This window comes from Neolamprologus multifasciatus, chromosome 11, assembly GCF_963576455.1.
Source record: "Neolamprologus multifasciatus chromosome 11, fNeoMul1.2, whole genome shotgun sequence".
Taxonomy (NCBI): domain Eukaryota; kingdom Metazoa; phylum Chordata; class Actinopteri; order Cichliformes; family Cichlidae; genus Neolamprologus; species Neolamprologus multifasciatus.
The window spans coordinates 19,289,823-19,312,236 of NC_140449.1; the positions used below are offsets into that span (position 1 = coordinate 19,289,823).

Consider the following 22,414-nt stretch of genomic DNA (forward strand, 5'->3'; position numbering starts at 1 on the left):
TGTGACATGGCTCATTATCCTGCTGGAAGCAGCCATCAGAAGATTGGTACGCTGTGGTCATAAAAGGATGGAGGCAGTCAGCAGGCTATGGTGTTTAAGAAGTACTCAGTTGGTGCTAAGGGGTCCAAAGTGTGCCAAGAAAATATCCTCCACAGCATTACTATCGCCATTCTTGTCTGACCTCTGGCATCAACAAAGGCATTTTCACCCAGAGAAAATGACTTACTGGATGTTTTCTCTTTCACGCACCATTCTCTGTAAACCCTAGAGATGGTTGCAAAATCCCAGTAGATCAGCAGTTTCTGAAACAGTCAGACCAGCTCCTCTGGCATCAACAATCACGCCACATTCAAAGTCACTTAAATCAATTATTATTCCAAACTTTCTGCAAAGCTTTAGTTGAAAACAAAGGGCTTTCTGTATCTGCTTTAGGCTTTTGAATGTCTTGAATTTGGCTTACTGAATGTAAATGAACCCACCCAGTAAAAGATTAAAGAGCTTGTACTGATGAACTAAGGGCTATAACAGTAAGTAAGGCAGGTTTTTAACAATGCAAAGTTTCAGAATGTATTTTTCCCCTACTGATGAAACAGCAAAAAGGGTTTGCTTTTAAATTTTGCTCACCGACTGAAACCTATGTCGATTTTGCATGTTCTCCTTGTGCCTGCATGGGTTGTCTTGCAGTCTGAAGATGATTGCCTTTTCTCTGTTTTGGTCTTGTGACAGGATGAGATAGGATCAATTGAGTTAAAAGAGCTGTTTTTTGAAGGAAACACAGTAGCTTTCCTGACAGGTGTGTTGCTTAAAGCTTCCTTCTTTGGTTAAAATAATAATGATAGTAATAATAATTTAATTTAAATTAAAAAAAAGTCCATGCCTTGCAGATTTACAATACTCAGTGCTTTCTGACTCCTGAGTTGGACATTAATTTCAAATGAGAAAAATGACATTTACTTAGTTTTCTTCCTAAATATGAATATTTCCCACAAGGGAGCTGTAGGAAGGAGAGTGCCAGTTAATACCGTGTTACAAATGTTGCTGTTCCAGAAGTTTTCACAAGAATCACCCCCTGCTCATTTATACCGCGTGGTTAATAATTATAGGCTCATTACAAGCACCATCTCACTGATCTGACTTTGGGCTTATTATTATAATCATTATTACTATAATTATGACCTCTATAATGTTTGTTTTATAACACATCACTCACGTCACACGAGCTCCAAGTGCATCATTCACACTAACAAGTAGGTTTCAATCAATGAAAATATGCGTAAATAAATAGTGGTGATCAATGAACTGAAATGTTCTCTTTTTTGGACTGTTTAAAAATAAAAACAGGGATCAGTTACAGTATTTCTTCCGGGTTGTGATAGTCGAAGGAGGGATGAGCAGTGATGCTGCCTGTGTTTGCTCCGCACATCAGCAGCCCTGCTCCTCTCTCTCTCTTTCCCTCTCTCTCTCGCACAGACCCAGGCAGAGGTTGTACGTCCGCTCCGGGAGAGAGAGCTCACACCGCATAGCGCTACAGCCGCCTGACACCGACAGTCCTACCGCACGCTCTTTTCAAATGGATGTCTCCTCCGTTCACGCCTTTTGACACCGGAAGGTGCTCCTGTAGCTGCGTGAGAAACACCTCATCCCTGGCTTGTTTTCTTAGGCAACTGCCTTCTCTCGACGACACAGAGAGAGCCATACTCACCCCCCTTTTCCTTCCATCGTTAGCCCGCTAAGCTAGCTAGCCCGCTAACTTAGCGGTGATACTTTGTACCGAGTCGGTGTCAGTTTTCTGCCTGCGGACTCTTTGCGCCACGGCTGATTGAGGTGACCAGTCACTCTAGGTAAGGTGAAAATACTTGGGTTTTTTTTGTTTTTTTAAAAAAAGCCTAAACACCAATTGCAGTGATTGTTGTTTCCTCTCTTAGCCACATAGTCATTTTTGGAGGGTTGCTTCTGCCCAGTGACCCCCCCTACGGTTATCTGGTAGCAGGCAAGCAGCCGCCGTTATGGCAAAGCGGGGCTTGTTGACAGAAGCAGCCGAGCAACAGGGATGCGATGCGACTCTCCGCTTAAGGCACAAATTGCCACTTTGCTTTCAGGTGAATTAACCGGTAGATGCTGCTCCACAACTGCACCAAAACACGCCAAGTGAAGGGAAAGCTGCTTCCCTGATAACGGTGCTCATAAATACTTGTTTTCTATCCATCCCGCGTTAGCGTTCAACCCCGACTGCTGATTTGTAGCGCGAATGGGCCACTGCCGGGGTCAGTGCTATCGCACACTTGCCGCATTTGACTGCAGCGACTAGTTTCCCCCCTACTAACGGTCAATTCAAATGAGTGCTAGTTATCAAGTTTTCCTGACTGCTCTGTGATCTCACCCAGTGAGATGAAAAGTAGAGATGTTTAAAGTAGAGCATAATGGTTACAGTGGAATGTGTATCTGCTCTTCCCTTTGCTCTTTTCCTCCTTTTGAACATTTTAATGCTTCATTGTTGCATCACAACCCGAAATAGATGATGTGTAAACCCGGAATTTAACCGGGTCTGTTGTTGGTCTGTTGTTGTGCGCCTAATAGAGGTCAGATGACTTTAGCTGGGAAAAGAGGAGAAAACTAGCCAGTGCAAATTTGAAGAGGTTAGTCACTTTGAATGTAACGCAGTCACTAAAAGACTTTGTAAAGGGTTACTTAAAGCATGTGGGGCTTGATGTGTGCGTTTATGTATGAGTGAAAGAAGAGAGAATGTGCGGGCATTAACAATGCTGTAATTATCTCAGAGATAAGAAAATGGATCCACTATCAATCCTGCAAGACTCGGCAGCTCTGCACAGCAGAGCTGATGAAGCTGTAGGATTGACAGGGAACCAATTAAATTAATCTGTCATGTTCCTTAAAGGGAGAGAAAAGAGGAAGCATGTATTATTTATCCTCTGTGTGTGTGTGTGTGTGTGTGTGTGTGTGTGTGTGTGTGTGTGTGTGCACGTGTGTGTGTGCGTGTGTGCACACAGGTGTGTGGCATTGCCTGTAAGAGTGCAGCAGGAGAATATGCTGTGTTGCTTAAGGGAAGCTGTGCTGTACCTTGTTCACTACCTGTAGCAGCGGTCCCATGGTGCAGGCGAGCTCAAGGCTTTGATCATTTTTAACAGGATTATCTGTGTGGTAGCGCTGACTACCAAATAGAAGAAGAAATAACCTGACCACATAGTGCTTGCTTCCTTGAAATCTATATGGGAAGTTGAAGTTGTGGAATCATAACTGGGGTTTTGTGCCATGTTGAGGATCTTTGCCTCAGAGCTGGATATCTAAACTCAGGCTTGTGTTATAAGGCATGACTATCCAGCTCTGAAAGGAAATGAATCATGTTCCTCATTTCAAGGCCGTGGAGTCTGCATGATGTGTTTCCTGCCCTATGTTGCGTTGACTGTGTGTTCAGGCTGTAGCGGATTTGCATCCGTGTGTGTGTGCTTGTGTAACCATGTTTGTCATGGCTGACACAAACTGGGAACATTTTGGCCAATCTGTGGGACGTACAGCATTGGGAATATAACAAAATTAGTTTTTTAGTGAAGGAGATTAATTGAGGAGGGAAAAAAGTGTGTGGGGAAAGTACGTCACTGTGGTTTTAAGTCATATAGTGAGTATGACTAAGTAATGAGTTGTGTATGTTTTTGCTGCAGGTGGATATAGTCATTACAAAAGCATGTTTTTACAAAACATCTAAATTATAAGGGACAGTTACAACCAAAGTGTCTTAACCTTTTCCCTATTTTTAATCACAGTGAGAAATTAGTAGCTCACGTTTTAATTGGCTTTGCTGCTGAGTAAATAATCTGGAAAGTGAAGGCGAAAATCACTGCCGTCCTGTTTGCGTGTTTGCTAGTGTTTGTCATCAAGCGTGGCTGTGGCGCATTTATTACTCCGAGCTGCTCTGGAACAATAGCTCTATTCTGATCTGTGTCTCCGGAGGGAAGCAGCAGCATTTGGGGACCCTGGCGATCTGTGTGCCAGTGAGGCTTGGTTTGGGATTGGGTTTCCACAGCCACCTGGAGCTCAGAGCACAGGAATGCCATTGTTCCTACTTCCAGACTAAGACCGGATCGCACACATGCACATAAAGAGATACATGCGAGAGAAGCTCATACGAGCCTGCCTGTTCCCCCCCACCCCCACCCCCCCACCCCCAAAACCTGGGTCACCCTGCTTTGTTACATTGGTATTGCTCACATGCACAGCCACCATGACCTGGCAGTGGCTGCTGAGCGTGTGAGTGCTTTAAATATCAGTGAGCAAAATTTATTGCACTTCCACTCTTTGTGCGTTGTTCATCTTGCTTACCACCTAACATAGTCCTGTGAAGTAGGTGAGAAGTATTTAATAAAGTGTAACTAGAACTTTAGAAATTGCCCAGTTAATCATTTTGTTATTGCTTCTCACAAGTAAAGTTGGCAGTCTTTTTGCCCGTCATTGCAAAATTCTGATAGCAGCTTCTCTAGTGTGCACAACTGGCAGCCAAATCTGTGTCGTCTTTGTATTTATTTATTTTAATTAACTTCTAAGATTTGCTGTGCTGCTTAGACAAAGACGAGACATTACCTCAAGGACACCGTAATGAGCATTTTTCAGTGTTTTGTCATTTTCCGCTAAAACAATAAGTCATTTAAATATTTATAATGATGGTAACCGTTTATTTGCAAGAACAAGAAAAACTGGGACACTTTAATCATATGGATGCATATTGTCATAGACAAAAGCCACTGGCGGCGACAGATTTTGTGGTATCTGTTGTAGCTTGTCAAATGTCACTTTTGCTTTCTTTAATGGAATCTCGCTCTCACATGAAAAAGACTGCACAAACATCAGCTGTCAGTGCATGAGCTGATTACTGCCTGCTTACCAACCAGCTACTCCACTAAGATGGGTTTTGTTGTTAATAATGTTGTCTGATCACACTCACATCAGACAGAATTATCTCTACCCTCTGCAGCAGTTGGTTCTGGCATTGGCAGTGCAGCTGAAAGCTCATTTTCTTGTCACAGAGCAGAGTAGAGTTGCCATAAATTGGAATAACATCACCAACTTGGAGCTATTATGTATAATATATGTTTGTTTTTTGTGGTGAAACAAGTATGTTTTGTTTTTTGTTTTTTTGTGCTTCCAAAAATCTAAAACGTATTTTTGAAAAATAGACGATGGTGGTTGAATTAAAGCCAGTTTGAGCATGCTGCAAGATTATTTTGCCTGTATTATATCTATCCCAATATCAGAGAGAATTAGCGAAAGCCAACAAGTCAACTTGATTGAGGGGGTGGATCTAAACATCTGTTCTGCTCAAAAAAGGCAGCCAATATTAAGTGTGGCCCTGTAGCTAGTTTAGCTAGATCAGATAGCAGAGACCTAAATGGCTGATCTTCAGACAAGTAAGAGAAGCTGAAAACAGAGTGTAACGAGAAGGAGAGAGAGGGGATATTGGCAGCATTTAGCAGATTTTTTTCCCCTGTTTCTCAGTCCTCTAGGGTTTAGGCAGACAAGTTTAGTTTTGTGCGCTTGTGTGTGTGAATGTGTGTGCTGGTGCTTGGCTATACGTGTGTGTCCTCTGGCTCTACAGTGGGTCACTTTAGGGATAGAGTTGCATAGAAGTGGGTCAGCCAGTGCCACCGGGGAGTCTTGCCAACTCTCTGCTCCTATTCAGCATTGAACCGACTGAAGGCCTACACAAAAAGTGTGCGTCCACATATGTAAGGATTGTTCCTGAGAATTACACGTTGGTGTGAAAATCACGCCCTTCACACTCAGCGATCTTTGCTGGATCAGCCATTTACCTAACATGTTCCTTCCTCGTTTGCTGCACTTTGACTCCTCGTAAATATGCTTTGGTGGAAAGAAACTGTAACTGTGAAGGCAAAAAGAGCAGCACGCCTATATGTGGCGCAGTATGTTTAAACTGCATATAGGACCTCTACAGATGATTCAGAGCCTGTCACTGCCAGAGTGTCTCAGCTGGATGGACACAGTGTTTCTGCTGGCTTAATGATAAGGAAATAGGATTTAGCCCAGCATTCAGCAGAGGTTTATTTCAACTCCTAGCTGCAGTCTCTTGTTTTCTGCTCTGGCTCTCCTTTGACAAGGAATTAATGGTCTATTTCTGTTTTCATTTCAGTTGTGTATGTAAGTCTTCACAAGGTAGCACCAAAAAACCCAAATATTTGCATAGATGAAGACTTTGTTTGTCACGGTTTGTCGGGAGTCACCCCTGACTTTTATCAAATACAAATACAAAAGCTAGTACTACAGTAAACTCAGTGATGCTTAAAGTGTTGCAAAGTGCTTTTTTTCTGTTTTGTGTTCCCCACAAGATGCTACAAACATCCATCCAACATAGCGTCTCTGTGTAGAAGCTTTTGAACCATGTATTTATGCACAATGTGACAGTGTGCTGTGTAAATGTGTTAATGGGTGTGGTAAACTCACAAAATATGATCTGCCAACTCTGCAGTTTTACTCTCTGCATGGTTTGTTACAGTTCATTGAGTCTGGTCTATAGTTCACAACTTTTTTAAAAAAATTTGTTGCTGTTGCTGAGCAGTAGCGTTTAGTCAGTTAATTAATTAGTCAATAAAAAAACAACTTAACTGACAATTACTTTTATTTATTCATAAGTTTATTTATTTTTCAGATGAGCATTCTAAACATTTACTGATTTCATTTTCTCAAATATTCAAATAAGCTTTGTAAATATATATATTTGAAGCTTCTATTTGTTCAAATAATAATCTGTACAGTTTGAAATGTTTGAAAAAGTTTTTATTATTGCTATTATTACACATCAGCTACAGAAATGTAGCACAAAATGGCAAACTGGAAAAAGGCTGGACAACATGTGGACCATTGTACAGCTAAAAAGCCAAAGATTTCCCTCATGACTTGGTGGAGAACAAAAAAACCCCTGAATGTTATAATTAATTTATCAGGTAGCCAGAAATACACCTTTTGCATGGTTACTAATGCAGTTTCATATCCATTGCATGCACGACTGTTTGATTTTAAGTTTGCCATACACATCAACTTAAAACAATGTCTATGTTGTGTTCCTCTTAAGTGGCGAAAAGAGGAAGCTGGAATACTGAGGCCGAAACAAGTCGGTTTATGGGATGTGAGCGTTTATTGGTTTTAAGAAATTGTAGCAACTTATACGCCTAATGACAAGTGTTGGTAGCCTGCTACTGTTTGCTGCACGGACAAAGTACATAGCTTTAAAAGTCACCTTGAAGGTCTCAGTAGAATGAACTAATACAGCATGCAGCAGCTCAGCATAGTCACATTGAGTAACAGTATATGCTGTTATCAGCTTTGCTCTGACAATTCCCCTCTTTGTAAAAATGTCCTGTTCGTGTGTGTCCGTATCTCGCTCAAAGCATCTGTTTCACTCTGAGATACTACTCGACAGAGGTAGTTTCCATGGTGACAGTCGTGCTCCTTGCCCCCCCTCCCTTCCCCTCCTTGCTCGCCATAGGAAGAAGTGGTGTATGTTCAATTACTGCTGACTCATGGAGAAACAGCAGTGTGGTCCATAATTAGACAGACACGTCTCTTCTCTGTCTGGCTTGGAACCAGTTTGTGTCCCCTTTAATATTTTACACTCTGTTTGTTTTGCGTGTGTTTTGGCTTCTGTATTCTCTTTCAGAGTTTGTTTTGTTAGATTAGAATTTTCTAGACAGTTTTCCCTGCTTGTTTTGACTGATTATGCCGTTAAATATGAAAAAGATTTCTGTAAATTTGGTTTAAAAAAGTGGGACACACTGATGTAACATGATCTTCTAAAGCTGTCAGGAACTTAAGGAAGCTAGCAACAGGGTGTTTTTCTGTTTATAGCGTGAATCTGATAAGCATGCACGTTTTTCCTGTAGGAACTTTACAAATTATAAACACCAGTTCTTCTTTCACTGTTAGGCAAACAGTGCTAGCTTTTAAGTCCTTTCATGCAAATTCTCTCAGCAGTTGGAAAGTAAGTTTAATTTGCTGGAGTCCTAGTGAAAAGTCCAGAGCAAGGGAGAACCAGTTGGAGAAATAGTTTTGTACATGTGCAAAGTCTAATTTGAGAGAAATACCAGTGCAAACCTGAAAGCTGTAACTCCCTTTAGGGCTATCTGGCCTCTTGTGAATAAGGGAGGACTTATTTAAGTAGCTCCTTCTTCTATCAGATTAGATACTCATTTGCGACAGTATTATGACAGCACGACACAACCCACCCAGTGCTTCTAGTGCTGGGTAGGTTTTGTCAGGAAGCATCTGCTTAGCCAAACACACATACTTGAGGTGTATAACATAGACATGTTATACACCTCAAGTCCACCACTTGGTGAGCATGTGTAGGTGGTGCACTGTAATGTAAGTTCTCAGCATGATCAAAAAACAGCCAGGCACTTGGACATCTGCATGGACGCTTGTGTTAAGTGGACTATAAAAAAACTCTACTATAATCCCTGCTTAAGTCAAAGGTGTTAACCCTGGATCCACTGAACTCGTGCATTTTCTCACACCTTCTCACTGCTATCTGTCATCCAAAAACTAGCTCAGAGAATCTCTAAACATCTTTATACTTGCTGAAATTAATCAGGGAGAAAATCTGTCTTACAGTCATGAAACCCACAGCTGATGAGCTCAAAATGAAAATTGACTGAGAAAATCATTCTGACTGCTTCCTGCTTTCAAGATATCATATTTCATGTTTTACTTACATCCGAGAAAAGGCTTCAGTCGTATCGTCCACTTCTAATCAGGGTACTACATTAGAGTCAGTCCAGTGAATCTCAAGAACAAAATAGGCCTCACAGAATAAGCGTTTTAAATACTCTTGAGCAGTCTAAGAGTATTTTGTGTGTGCACGGTAGCCTAGCTAAATTGTGTATAATTGACCTCTGTGGGGATATTTGTTTTCAGCATTTAATCCAGCCTCACTGTCCTGGAGCAGCTGGCAGCTACAGTCCACTGTACAGAGTAACTCCATTTCTGTAGTCTCTGTAGTGCCTCATGGTCTGCAGTACTGGCTAAAGCAGGGCCTGTTTGTACTCGGATGACAGCTCTTAATGTGTCTTTGTTCGCAGCGCTTTGAACAGTTAAACGAAAGATCTTGTTGTGGAAAAAGTCACCCTCCTTAAATGATAGTGATTAAAAGCTTTTAGTCACTCTTACTACCGGACAACAGCAACCAATGAAACAAATAACAGTTATCTCACACTGGATGTGGGTAAAGAGGTTAAAATTCAAACAAAAGTCAAACAAAATGTATAGAGATAACAGATGGATTGCCAGTGACTACAGTTGGAATACTGTAGTCACTGGCACTATTAGTTGACTGTAATTAATATTACTGTCAACTAATACTGCCAGTATTAGTATTAGTTGACTAATAACAGTATTAGTTCATACTTTAATTTCCTTCAGAAATGTAGATTACAAATGAATTGAAATTTGCTGCCAAATATGCTTGCTGTTTGAGTGTTATATAGTTAATTGCTGAGGAATCTTTTTAAAACCCTGGGGTTTTCTCTGTGTGCTTGTATATCTTATGTAATAATGGGTGGGGGATATAATGTTTGCTTCGTGACATATAAATATGGTTATATGAGACCTCAGGCAAGCTGTTTGGTGGCAATAAAAAATGCTCAAATGCTTTTGCTTTTTGAACATTTAGCTGCTAATTTTCATTGTGTTTGCCTGTAGGGTGATGTTTGTCTCGGCCAAATTATTCAAGGGCAGCACAGGTAAAAAGGAAAGATAAATAAACAAAGGCAGTCTGATACTGCTCTTCATATTCTTAATTTAAATGTTTTCAACTCCACTGGGAGTAAATTGTGCTTGTTCTTGGCTTAGTTTCTACAGAAGGACACTACACTCACACAAAGGTGTGACCGCAGTGCCATTCTCAAGGTTGTATAAATAATTAATTGATGCAAATATAACTGAAGGCAACATTTGTATCCTATATGGAAATTTGTCTGTAAGTTATTGGTAAGAGAGAGAAGCAGAGGAGGGCAGAAAGGACTGACACTGCTGTGGAAGCTCTGTGCTCTGTCTTAGCCGTGTGACAGAGTGAGCTATCTGCCTGGGGCTCACCCTCACGAAGGCACAGCTCTCCCCTCTGCACACACATACACACAACTGTCCATCTCTGCCTCTTATCTAGTGTGTGCATGTGTGTGGGTCTGTGTGGTTTTGTGTGCTAGGTCTCTGAGTGAGCTTGTTGTAGACCAGGCACACTGATAGTCATATCAACAGTTAGTCTAGGCTGATGGACTGCAGAACTACTCGTCCATTGTCCTTTTTTTTTTTTTTTTTTCTGTGTGTGTGTGTGTGTGTGTGTGTGTCTGCTAAGCTATCAGAAATTGTATTTCTACAAGCCACAAATGTCAGATGCACTGTGTTCATGTATCTTGGGAATGTGTGTGTTGCATGTGATGCAGTATAATCTGCCACAAGCTTGGATGTGGGTCACTGTGGCTGCAGCTCCACGGGTCAGAGAGAGACAGCAGCAGGGATGCTGCCTCTGTACTTGCTGCACATGGGCAAGCCTGAAATATATTTCACAACAGTACAAAGTAAAAGAATAACCAAGCTGCACTTGAGATCTGATTTGAGTTTTCTTTTTAACATAGCCTCAAGCAAAAATGCCATGATATTTTTAGTTGTTCAAGCCGTTTTCTGTATATTTACATGATTAAAAGTGTTACTTATGGGCACCTAAATTTCTGTCTATAGATGTCTACAGAGGCATACTGAGATATAAATAGAGATGAAAATTTACATGACTTCTTAATAAGGTTAGATATGAAAGAGGATGACCAGATTAGTCATGCCTGCCGCTCATAGTGGATTTCACCTGAAGTAATTAAGCCAAAGTTATTGCTGCACATTTAGAACCCACAGTGAAACTTATTGGAGGTTATGTAGTGTGACGAGGGGTGTTAGGAGTGAGTGTATGTTTGTGTGTGGGTGGAGGGGCTATTGACCTCATGACAGAGTTGGTTAAATGAAGTATTGATACTGCTAGCTTTGTTAGGATGTGTGTGTGTGTGTGTGTGTGTGTGTGTGTGTGTGTGTGTGTGTGTGTGTTTATGTGTGTGCGCATCTGCAGAGCTGTATGTGTGTATTCAGATATATTTACCCTGTGATGGATTGTGCATTTTGCAGATGCCAATAGGCAGTAGTGTGTCATAGATCAAACAACTTGAGCTGGCCCAGTGGTGTTAAATTTGTTTGAGGATTATGAGAACAAATCATGCAAACAGACAGGCAGGTTATGCGCCAATCATAGAGAACGATTAATAGAGAATGTCTTTATTTTCTTGTTAAAAAGTTCATTTTATTTTGTAAAAGGTTTGTTTTTTGCTGCAGCCTGAGGCCATAGATACTGCAACCCACACCTTTACAACACAACATTGTTATCATTTTAGTGACTTTTTCACATCCTTTCAACCCCCCCCCCCCCCCCCCAAAAAAAAAAAAAAGCACGTAGTGATAAATCTGTGGACACTGCTATTCTGTGAGCAGATGTCTTGCCCTCCGGTTCTCTCTTCATCTTCTCTGTTCACCTAGTGACCGAAAGCAGAGAGCAGCAACACCTGCACAGAGGCTGTGCACTGTCAGAGGAGGACATTAGAAGGGACAAAATGTCTTTGTTAACTTCCTTTCTGAGATGATTTCTTTCATGCATCTTAACCTCAGACTCTTTAGTTCATGTGTTTTCTAATTTTTGTCAGAAAGTGGTTATAAAAACGCGAATGTTCGGATTTCAGTATTCGCTATTCTGAATCCGATTGTATTCATAACAGCCCTACTTCTATGGACCAAACATGCTTTTCCATGCCACCTGTGCTGTTTATATGTATGTATTGTAGAGAAGGGATCTTTTTTATGCCTCCAGAACTGTTTAGTTTTCTGCTGTTTTTGTGCTGATTTGTACTTCCTTATGCTAAGAGTAAGTGGAGCCAACTGCTAAAAGATAAGAACATTTGTGAGTGCAGTTCAGTTGTTCTCAATGCCAAAAACACAGCTGCAAAAATACAGTCAAATTGGAAGTCTGCTGCTAACATTTCCAAAAATATTTTCATCCAGTACAGTTGTTATAAACACGGCATAAGCAATCAGTCAACAACATCACCAGTCCAACATCCCTGCTGTTGAATTATTTTCTACGGGGCTGCACAGAGCTTATTTTCAGAAAGAGAGCCAGAGAGAGTGGATAAATGAGAGGCAACTCTCTTAATGCTAGTCATATGGTGGTTGGAAACCAAAATTATTTTGACCGTGTGCAGTCCACTTTTGATCTTGTTGCCTAGGTTGCTTTGAAATGGTTGCTTTGAAGACAGGAACCAGGTCTGCAACCACTTGCATTCAGTTGCTGTCTTCTAAGCAACTTGTGTGACAGTGTTAAACTAACGTGGCAACAAGACGGAGTCAGTTTGCTGTCAGTTTGATATTGAATGGAACTAAGTTGGCAGTTATCTGCAATCTCTTTGTGATAATACAGCAGTTGTAACTGATAAATTGGCAAATATTGCATTTCAATTGGAAATTCACATTAATTTCGTACATTCTGGCCAAACCAAAATGAAATGAGCGCTTACCAGTCTTGCTTTTATATAGGAACAGAACCACAACACAACAAGTTGGCAACTAGTTGAGTCGAGTCTGTTTCAAAGAAATGTGTCTCACAAACTGCACTTATCTAGACAGACTGCCTCACTCTTATTGTGATGTGTTGGCAGTATGTTTGCATTTTTGAAGTAGACACCAAATATTGGCAACCCATCGCCAGTCTGTCTTTGAATGATTGTGATCAGTGAGTGGGACTGCAATTGGTTTCAGACAGGTTGTCTCTTACTAGGTTACCTGTATGCTTGCATTGCTTGCACTCCAACAGAAAAAAAAGGCAACCACTGAGTCACTAGTCATAAGGAGTTTGCCATCCTATTTTTACTCTAGTGTGACTGAATCATAAGATAGAAATGTGTTCTAAATTTCATAATGTAATAAATACTTCTCATTTTTCTTTTCAAGTATTTCCAAAGATATTTTTCCAGAAATTACAATGTATTTGCAGTGAGTGTGGCTAAAAGCCAGCTCATGTGATAGGAAACTGCATTAAATCCACACTTTGACTAAACCACAAAAGCAGTGCATTGCAGTGCCATGTGGAATTGCTAGGAAGTCTGTCTTAGATTGGTGAATGTTGCCGGGAGCATTTGTGCACACAGCTGGGGGTGTGCATGCGCTTAAGCTTGATCCTGTTAGCACGGCGGCTGGCTAGAACAAGGGCAGAAGGGAGATATAAACCAAGAACAAATCACAATCATCCAGATGTTACCAAGATACACAGAGATGGATGGGGAAGTTGATGATAAATCTGGCCTGTCTAATCACTCAGGACACAGAAGAGGGAAGGTAGTGTGTATCTGTGCTGTGTGTATTGTCACTACTGTTAACAGTCTTGTGGCCTGGTGCTTTGTTTCCTGCAATCTCTGCCGTCAGTAAACAGGAAGCAGATCTCTGTCTTTCTGTTACACACTCTGTCCTTTTCTGTCTGTCCTTTGGTTCCTCTTTCTTCCTCTTCCTACACCCGCCTTCCTCTGCAAGTGCAAGCTGTATATGTGGAAGGAATAGGCATGTAGGTCCCAATGCACGTCATTAGTAAGGTAAGCAAAAGAGGCAAAATGGTGAGCTATTTCATCCAGGATAAGTATGACATGTTCAGGGATGTTGGGCCAGCTGCATCTTACCTATTTTCTCCTCACGCTATTCTTGGCATTCCTGTTTTTCCCTCCTGGGCTTCCCCTGGAAAGATGTCAGAAATGGTGAGCTACGGCTGCAATCACTTGTGATAATGTTGTTGTCATCTTTTGTTGCCTTTCCTCTAGTCCCTATTTAGCATTGATTTGGTTTTTGTGTGTGTATGGTGTGCTTCAGGCCCTGTAAAGCCTTCCTTTCCCACACCACTTGAACCACGAGGTGATTGACAGAGCAAGAGGTCAAAGGGAATGCTGAAAGGATTTGGACGGAAGTTGTAGTTTGTTCAGGATTGGCACAGCACTGTTTGTTGTTGCTAAGACCAAAGATGCCATCTTTAAGCTCCCATTGTTACAGCATATGCTACAAACAGGGTCGCATATCGCACGCACACACACACAGACACACACACACACACACACTCTTCATGGTCTTACTAAGCTATCACATAGTCTAAAAGAAGAGGCCATTCTTCCTGTCTATGAGTGTCTCCCCTCTACTCTGTGACTTTCTGTGGCAGTCTTTGGAAAGAGGGGAACAGTTAGGTCTAATGCTTAGACATGGCTGGTTGATCACAGTGTGCTCACACTGAGCTTTGGGGGATTGTGAAAGACTGATTTGACTGTCTGTTAGTTTTAGCTGTACCCACACTGCACTCTAAATTGTCCAGAACAAAGGTTGTTCCAGAGCTCCTCAACCTTGTTTGGCTGCAGCTGTCACACTTTAGCATGCCAGCTTTATCTTGCAAGGTGTCATGTTGGACCTTATGATATTCTCTTTCTGCAAAATGTCTTGCTTACAGAGAGAGAACCTTTTATGCTTGCGTGCAGAAATCTCTTCATTAGTCCGCACATGGGCACCTCCTCACCTCTGCATTTGTTAGTCCGCCTGAGTCACTGGTATTTTGGATTTACGACAGGAATTACGTCGGGTCAAGCTGAATGGAAAGAGGCCTAAGTGGGAGAAGAGACTGTTACACTGAATTAATAACAGAGGGTGTTCTGTAGGGACTGAGATAGAGGCAAGAGTAGGGTGGGATGAAGACACAGCCTTTTGGCTCCTATCCTGCATTCTCTGGTTTGGTTCACAGCTGGAGCAAAGAAGAAGGGAGGTGTACAAAACAAAGGAATGGCAAAGACTGCAGAAAATTAGAAATGCACAAACCTTTTGCCTCCTGATACTGATTGTGGTGTCTGTAGTAGGAGATCTGCCTTCACAAAAGCCTACCTTTGGGAGAGGAATTTCTTTTGCCAAATTCACTCATTGACATCCTTTATATATTAGTACTAAAACACCAACTTTCAACTGTACTTTAAATTTTTATGTATTTTTTATGTACATTGTGCAATTTGTTCTTTCTTTCTTTCTTTCTTTTTCTTTTTTTTTTTTAGCAGGAACTCCAGCAACACTTGAGGGAAGATGAACAACTTTAATAATTGACCAACGCGTCAATTATTAATTGACTTTAATTAATAAACTTTAAAATTAACTTTAATAATTGACCAACGCTTTTCGGCTTGTGGCCTTCATCAGGGTCATCATGACCCTGATCAGGATCAGTGTTTCGGCTTGTGGCCTTCATCAGGGTCATGATGGTCAATTATTAGCGTTGGTCAATTATTAAAGTTGTTCATCTTCCCTCAAGTGTTGCTGGAGTTCCTGCTATGTGATTTCTTTCATCCTCTCCATGCACCTTGGAAGCAGGTGAAGTTGTGCCAGAAATTTTTTTTTTGCTGCTTTTTTTTTTTTTTTTTTTTTTTTTTTTTTTTTACAATGCATCAGCCATAATCAGATACATTTTTCCATATTTTTATGTAAGGCCTTACAGCGATAAAATTAGCTCACTGCAGTAAAACTGGCTCAGTCTCATCTGGCTCATGTGCATAGCAGTGTCGGTGCTACAATATATGCAGGCCGTGTTTTGGAGTTATCTCATTTCCGAAGGTAAAAGCTGGTATGATTTTGGTGCAGCAAGAAAAAATAAATGGCGATATCCCCAAACATAAATAAAAAAGTTCCTTACTTTAAGTAAGGAAAATTCATGTGTTCGGCCTTCACAACCACATCACACCTCTTAGCATGCAACAAAGTGGACACTCACAGCATAGACTTCTCTTTCTGCTCTCTGAATTAGGGTTCTTGTGTTGGCTTACATAATGTCAGATTTCACTGGCACAACTGTGTGTTTGCCAGTGTTTGGACGGGTCCATGCATGCTCACTTTCTCTGCCTCATACTTCTGTCCATATGTAAGCCAAAACAATGTGCCACTATATTTTATGCCTTGTGAACAGTGTGTTTGTGTTTGTGTGTGCTTCATTTCTGAAATGGGGCATGCTTTGGTAGCAGGAGCATCTATTACGAAATCATTTTGTGGTTGTAAAGGTACAAAGTCAAGATTACATTTGTAAAAAACAGTCATTCAAAACTTCACAAACACTGAGGCTTTCTCTCTTTTAGATTTTCACATTAGTTTATTATCACGAGCGTTACAAAGGGCACTACTGCCAGACACTTTTCTCACAATATTCATTCTCTCATCATCACTGCTGTGCTTGCTGTCTGCCGTCTTGGGTTTTGTGGTTTTTGTCATCTTTTTTTCCACCCAGACATGTAGCGCTCATAAACTCGCAGAGAATGAGACAGGTAGAAAGCATTCTGACTTTAAAAAGAGCTAGAGGTTTGCACAGACAAAGACAGAGAGCGTTGCTATTTGCACTGCAGTGTTGTGTGGTCATGTGTGAGTGTGTGGTGGGTGTTCTGTAGTTTTATTTTGTCATTGTCAGGGGAATCTGATGAGTATTTTTAGAAGCTCTTGCTTGTCCTGCTTCCAATTTGCAGATGAATTACATTCCACTCAAACTTCGTGGAGGTTCATTTAAATCATGTAAAGAGTGAGAAAAGAAGGGCAGACAGAGAGACGGCTTACGACGTATATGAGAGATAAAGTAAGAGAGAGATGAGGATTGATGACTCACCCAGAAGGAGACAGGCAGACACCTTTGGTGGCCACGGCTCTTCTCATACTGAGGCATACCTGCACTGCAGCACAGCCTCCTCACACTCACTAATGCAGAAGTGTGTGGGCTGGCAGGAAGAGATTTATGGTATGGCTGCTTTTGTAATACAATTCCTCAATATACACATATATACACTGGCTGGCAATATGAGGCCCCAGTGGACCAGAATGATGACTTGGCTTTAAAGTAGGCCAAGGGCCGGATTGAAGGACATGCAGACCCGCATACAAACAGGCCCACTCTGAGTCATATTCGCTCTCATCTCAGCTCTCTGTGGACTTTTCAAAAATAGCAGATTAATCCAGTGAAATGAGCAGTTCTGAGAATTCGTCAGTTGTCTATCCCTGCTTCCCTCCACCCCATCATCCCCATCATCCCTCTGTTTCCCCGCTTGCTTTTTTTATCCTGCTGCGAAGCTGGCGGCGTCTTTGGTCATGTTTGACCTTTAGATTTCCGCTGGAAAGAGGAACGATGATTGGTTTATGACATAATAAAAAGAGATGCGGACCTTGGATGCCAATTTTTAATTGACTGAGAATTTTCCAAAGTCCACTATACTGGCACGTTTGACTGAATCATGACTCATTTGCATAATTTGCTGAGTGGGAGCTTGCCTTGTGAGATGGTGTGCTAACTTTGTAATCTTACAGGAAAGAATAGCACCGTTATTGTACATGCAAAGCAAAGAAGTGTGTTTTTGGCTTCCTGTGGTTTTTTTCATAGATCAGAAAATTTCCCAGGCATTTGAAAAAATACTCTCCCTATGTACGATGCATGAATTTTGAAAACAATAAATAAATGAAGAGCTGTTTTAAAGCATTTCCTTATTCTAGTTTCAAGATTGCATAAGAGTTTCCTCTAGCCAGCATGTTTGGTGTCTTTTAACATCCTTAGCACAATAAATATTTATTCTAAATTTATTTCTCTTTTCTCTTCAAGGAGCATGTATGAGTGACGAGCAAAGGAGGAAGTGGGATCTCTGAAGCTCCGCCCCCTCTACTGGTGGAGCACCCTGCACATCTGACCAGAGACCCCTTAACTCACTTTGAAAGGTACAAATTAAGGAATAGCTACACAAAGTGATGCAACAAAGAACAGTTAACACGACCGTTTTTGTAGATAGGGTTGTTCATATTGAAACCTAAAGGGCTGAGATTTTTTTTAATTGTACTGTGTATTGAACTGGATATATTAAACATATTTACCGGTTTATGCATATGTAACTTTTTCTTTTTTATTTTCTTTTACTGAGCTCAGCTCCCCTATGGTGACCCTTTCTTTGCTTTAATAAGCCAGTCTATCTTCTGGTTGAAAAATCCAATTTCTTTAACAAGAGAAGTTCAGTGGATAAAATTCAGTCTAAATATAACCTCCTTTTAACATTGCACCCCATATGATCCTGATGTATACTACAAACTAGATTTATTCACCTACGGACAAAATCAAAATGTGTGCTTAAACTATTTTTGAGAAATTACATGTTACATTGTCAAACATAAACCTCAGCACCCCATTAACAGCAAAGTGCCTCTTTTGATTTTGAGTGCTGACCCTTTTGATTGCAAATTAGGCACATTTGCATTCACTTTGACTCAATTCTGGTGCTCATGTTGCATTTCTGCTGCCTTTGTCAAATAGGTTAGCTAAGTGAAAGGCTTTCCATTGGAGAGGTGGGTCTGCCTTGTTGTTGCCTGAGTGAAGCGGGCAGCGGGATCGGTGCATGCAATTCTTTGTAAGCTGCATGGTGGGGTCCCCATTTATTAGCCTCATTCAGCTGTGCAATCATGTAGAAAGCCCAAGTTACAGCAGCTATATTTAATGAAGAATATACATATCTACACAGATAGATACTTTATTGATCCCACAAAGGAAGCTACATTGTTACCATAGCAGGATAAAAAAAAAAGTATAGTTTGAAATAAATAAACAAAATAGTTAAAGTGCCACAGGCTCATTGTGAGGACAAAGTCTTTATATATATATATAAGCCTGTGGCGGGGACTAAGGACAATAACGGATTATAAAGCACCAACAACCGGTATGACGAACACGGCCGTGACTCTGGCAGATGAGCTGAACACTTTCTATGCTCGCTTCGAGGCTGCAGCTAAGGACTCCAACGATGCTAGTGCTAGCGGCGCTAACGGCTGCAGACAGGAAGATACTGCCAGCACCAGAAACGTGCTCGTCATCTCCGAGCATGAAGTAAGGAGAGCCTTCAAGAGAGTGAACACCAGGAAAGCAGCAGGACCAGACGGCATCCCAGGTCGTATCCTCAGAGACTGCGCATACCAGCTAGCTCCTGTGTTCACTGAGATATTCAACATCTCTTTATCTCAGTCGGTGATCCCCACATGCTTCAAAGAGTCCATCATTGTTCCTGTCCCAAAGAAACCCCACCCTGCTTCTCTCAATGACTATCGCTCTGTAGCCCTCACCTCAGTAGTGATGAAGTGCTTTGAACGCCTGGTCAGAGACTTCATCATTTCTTCACTACCAGACACACTGGACCCACTACAGTTCGCTTACCGTCCAAATCGTTCCACAGACGATGCCATCTCTCATCTCCTCCACACATCACTTACTCACTTGGACACTAGAAGGGGGAATTATGTTAAAATGCTCTTCATAGACTACAGCTCTGCATTTAATACCATAATTCCCTCCACACTCACCACCAAGCTGGAGCATCTGGGACTCAGCTCATCTATGTGTCAGTGGATCTCCAACTTCCTAACTGGCAGACCACAGGCAGTAAGGATGGGCGGGCATGTCTCAGCCTCCACCACTCTCAGCACTGGAGCCCCCCAGGGGTGTGTTCTGAGCCCCCTGCTGTACTCCTTGTACACATATGACTGTGTGGCCACTACCAGCTCCACCACCATCATCAAGTTTGCTGACGACACCGTCGTGGTGGGCCTGATCTCTGACAACAACGAGACGCCCTACCTGAAGGAGATTAGGAATCTGGAGAACTGGTGCCAGAGGAACAACCTCCTTCTAAACGTCAGTAAGACAAAGGAGTTGATAGTGGACTTCAGCACTAAGCAGGAGAGGAACTACCAGACCCCCGTCATCAACGAGTGCCCAGTGGAGAGAGTGGACAGCTTCAAATACCTCGGAGTTCACATCACGCAGGACCTGTCATGGTCCTGTCACATCAACACCGTGGTGAAAAAGGCCTGTCAGCGTCTCTACCACCTCAGACGCTTGAGAGACTTCCGACTGCCCTCCAAGGTGCTCAGGAACTTTTACTCCTGCACCATAGAGAGCATCCTGACGGGAAACATCTTAACCTGGTTCGGGAACAGCACCATGCAGGACAGACGAGCTCTACAGAGGGTTGTGCGTTCAGCTGAGCGCACCATCCGCTCAGAGCTCCCTGACCTGCACTCAATCTACAGCAGGCGGTGCTGGACCAAGGCCAGGAAGATCGTGAAGGACCTCAGCCATCCCAACAACGGACTGTTCTCTCTGTTGAGGTCAGGAAAGCAATTCCGCTCCCTGAAGACCAACACAGAGAGACTGAGGAGGAGCTTCTTCCCGCAGGCGATACGGTCTCTCAATCACACCACCACACAGTACTGACCCACACATATAGTTCTTACACAAACACTGGACATTCTGGACATTGTTTTGCACTTCATCACTTAAACCACTTTAAGCATATTTGCACTGCACAAGACACTATATAATGTGGATTGCACAACACTGGACATTATATTCCTCATTTCCAGTTAATATTTGTACAGCTGCTGTTATTGTGTGTATATATATATTATATTTATACTTCTTCATACATTCTTATATATTTCTATACTGTGTATTTTGTTGTACAGTTATTTTATTTTCAACTTTAATTTATATATTTTATCTTATTCTTTCCCAGTTAAATTTACCCTTCATTCTAATTTGTGTTGTACAGTTATCTCATTCTTAACTTAATTTTTATATTTTATTTTATTTTATTCCTTCCTGGTTAAATTTACCCTTTTTTATTTTCATATTTATTTCCTATCTTATTCATAGCCTTCTCTTTTTTTCTTTAGGTCACGAGCAGTTGTCCAAGCATTTCACTGCATATCGTACTGTGTATGACTGTGTATGTGACAAATAAAAATTTGAATTTTGAATTTGAATTTGAATTTGAATTTATAACAGTGATTAAAAAAAACATGAAAATAAAAATGAGGTCAAGTTAAAGAAGAGTAAAAAGAAAGAATGAGAAATGAAGACACAACAAGAATAATAGCTAGAGTATTATTACAACTGTAAAATGCATGTAGGAGAGCACTGCTTCATCTGATCTCATATCACTTATTTCTCTCATTTTTTACCATCAGTAACTCATTAATGCGTCATAGAAACAGCTTGTAACAGTTATGTAACTGTCTCGTATTGTCTTCATATTTCAGACTTTGCTATGATCTATTGTTTATGCTCTGTGTGTTGAACCCTTGAACAAATTTATGCCATTGTCACACATTATTATACTAGCACACTATTTGTATACACAAGTTTAAGTATTCTAATTAAAGTGTTGTTAAACAATTGTTGAAAAACAAAAATTAAGGGTCATAGGTACATAAGTAAGGATTGAAATCAGCGATTAGTTTGTAAATTGCTCCTGTTATCAATTTTGTGCCTATAAATGTGTCAAAACTAAAAGAAAGTCCCCAAAATAGTGATGCATGTCTTTGCAGCACGTTGCTCTCTTTATGACTATTTACTGTCTGGTGGCTATGTGTGAAAAAGGGTAACGTGCTAAATACAGAGATGAGTCAAATCTGAAAATCCAAAGGCAAAATGTGTCATATTGTGTCAGTGTGGGAAGTTAATGTTAGCAGAAGATTCATTTGCAACACTACATTAGTGTTATTGGCTTCTGTGGTTCCCCTTTCCCCCCTGTTGCTGACATCCAGCAATGCCCTTCTCTAAAATTTACAAAGCTTTATTACATCTGATTTGTTACCGTATTTGAAAAATCCAAACTACCTTTGGCACATAACTCTGTTGGGATGCTTCTTTAATTTATCAGCTGCTGTAACAGCAACTATAAATCAACTTTTATCAAGCTTTTTCTGTTCCAGGGAAATTCAGTTAATGTGAAGATTGGATTAGAGTTTTCTTAAGGAATTTTAAACGACACTTAAAGCGCTGCTGTGTTTGGTTCTAAAATGGGAGTGAGAAAGTCAGAACACTGATTATCAATAATGCTAAAAATTGTAACAATGGCATAACGATGAAAAGAGGGTTGCAAAAGAACCATCAATGCAACATAATGCAAACAATGCAATGCAACAATACAAAGAATTTTTCCTGATTCCTTGTTGTTGTTGTTTACTCTTGTATGTCTGTGTGCTTTATAATACAGATTAGAAATAGTGTAACACAACAGTTACTTTAATGCAGTGAGCTATCAGAGCCTAGTTAACCTTTGTGTGTGTATGTATGAAAATTGACCAGTAGCTCCACAAAAGTCCAAAGAATATGACAAATATATCACATATTATGTGCTGGGGAAATAGACATGCTGACATGGTACAGTCTATTAAGAAGTCATGCTTAATAGACAGCAATGCAGTTCTCTTCCAAGTAGCTTCAGATATAAAC

General features: G+C 41.0%; 1 protein-coding gene across 1 annotated transcript in view; it reads left to right on the forward strand.

Annotated features, from left to right (window-relative positions):
• The first annotated feature begins 1,408 nt into the window (after positions 1-1,408).
• The window catches only part of galnt1 (UDP-N-acetyl-alpha-D-galactosamine:polypeptide N-acetylgalactosaminyltransferase 1), a 56,695-nt gene continuing 35,689 nt past the window's right edge, over positions 1,409-22,414 (forward strand). Inside the window, exons 1-2 of the mRNA XM_085178714.1 lie at positions 1,409-1,841; positions 17,741-17,853. The gene's annotated coding sequence lies outside the window, so the exon portion shown is untranslated. The remainder of the gene's footprint in view (positions 1,842-17,740; positions 17,854-22,414) is intronic.